At 30.1% G+C, this 2031-nt stretch overlaps 1 pseudogene; it reads right to left on the reverse strand.

Annotated features, from left to right (window-relative positions):
- Window positions 1–1300, reverse strand: part of LOC108691933 — a 21054-nt pseudogene extending 19754 nt beyond the window's left edge.
- Between the last annotated feature and the right edge of the window lie 731 nt (window positions 1301–2031).

A 2031-nucleotide genomic window follows, 5' to 3' on the forward strand; every position in this document is an offset into this window, starting at 1 on the left:
ATCATCATTCTTGTCATTACCATCGTATCATTATTATTATTATTATTATTATTATTATTATTATTATTATTATTATTATTATTATTATTAATATGATAATATGATAATCGTAATCATCAATATCTTCCAGCAGATTATATACGGAAATGTACAAATTCACCTTTCGGACTGCAGTTTAATTTTGACGATTGGGAAGAATTATTATTTCTCGCAAGTTCTTTTGTAATAAAACGATTATTACTTGCTTTCTTTTCATATTGTTCTTGTCCATATTGCCTATTCTCCTTATTTTCTAGCTCAAGTCGCATACTTTGCAACATGGTATTCAAGTTTTCGCTATCTAATTTTCCTGATTCACCTTGTTTTTTCGAAAATTCTTTTTTCCATTTGAACATTGTCAACAAATCTACGCTTTTTTCAGAATTATGTTCGTCTTCTGTTTCATCTTTTTCTTCGTCTGTAAAGCGAAGCTTTTTAGGTTTCAAACCCTCTTTCGAGAAAAGTTTCCTCGGTTTGATAGGAGCGTTTGGAGGTACAGGCGTGATGCTTTTTACTGTCGGAGAGATTACGAACAATTGGGATGTGTAAGAGGAATGTGAGGAACTACTCCACGCTTCGTTCTAAAAATAAAAATAGACCTGTAACGTTTCAATCTGATATATGATTATTGATTTTATTCTATAATCTAAATCTAAATTATCTCAATTTGCATAGGATTATTGAGAAATATCAAGATTATTCAAATTTGTTTTAAATGTATATTATTTTTGAGCGAATGCGAGCAGAATAAAATCAAGCTGACATTAAAATGGCGTCAAAATAGTTTCGAAATCAATATTAACATTTTTCATTATTTAATCATTTAAATGTCATTATATAGATTGGCTTGGGAGCCTATTGTGTATCTATTTATACATGTATACATGTACAGTATTTAATTTAAACGCAATTGTAATGTTTTATTGAAAAATTTCGATATAATATTGAAAACTATCTCGAAGAGTAGATAAATACAAAAGTTTTGAGGAAAGACTTCTTGTAATCCAAATATGATAAAATTTATTTTTTAACTATAAATAATTATATCTACTAATAATTAACTTATTAAATTGAGGATTAACCAATTTGGATTTAAAAAAATTGATAAAACTTAACTCAACTTGATTATATTCCAACTTACCCAAGGAATCGTTCGTGCGACTTCCGCGACGATGTCACGTTTGCGATTCCGATCTTCGAATAATCGTATTGTTTGCTTTGTATGATCTACGCGATTGCGATTGTCGCGATATTTGGCCATTCTTCACCAAATTTCGAAATTCTATCGATCCGAGATTTTTCAATGTTCTAGAAAGATTTAGAAGATTGTAGTGAGCATATATAAAAGCACGATCGAGGCAATTTAACAGGCGAAAAGGTGCCACTGTTACACTAAACGGGGTTTACACGAGTGTAAACACGACTATTCTTTCATTCATGTTAACATTGCTGCAAAAATTCGATCATACATTAGACTTATCTGATAGATGATACACTTCAGGCTATATATCGTGTACTCTGTAAGGCCCTGCGCACAATGGAAGAAATATTAACAATAAATAATTAGAAATAAATATTAAGATTTCAACTTATTTGAAATCTTATATAGCAGTATAACTGCAAGTTTCTGATAAGTTCTTCTTCTTTTTCTTATAAGAGTATGGATTTCCTCTCTATTGGATTTCCAACCCTTTCACAAGGTCACAGTACAAGTGTAACTGATTTTGCGATCTAGCAAAATCTTCTCGAGGAGGAGGAGGAGGAGCAGAGGTCTTACTAAACTGTTTTCTTCAGCTTTTCTCTTCGTCCCAGAATTCTTTAATAGACTTTATTCGTAAGAATTCTAATAGATGAAATCTTAATACTTATTTCTTTCTATTCTTAATATTTCTTCCATTATGCGCAGCCTTTTAAGTTTGTACTATCATTGTGCGCAGTCCTTAAATCTGTACATACTATAATTTATATATATATATATATATATATATATAT

The sequence above is a fragment of the Atta colombica genome, unplaced genomic scaffold (genome assembly GCF_001594045.1).
Source record: "Atta colombica isolate Treedump-2 unplaced genomic scaffold, Acol1.0 scaffold55, whole genome shotgun sequence".
NCBI lineage: Eukaryota > Metazoa > Arthropoda > Insecta > Hymenoptera > Formicidae > Atta > Atta colombica.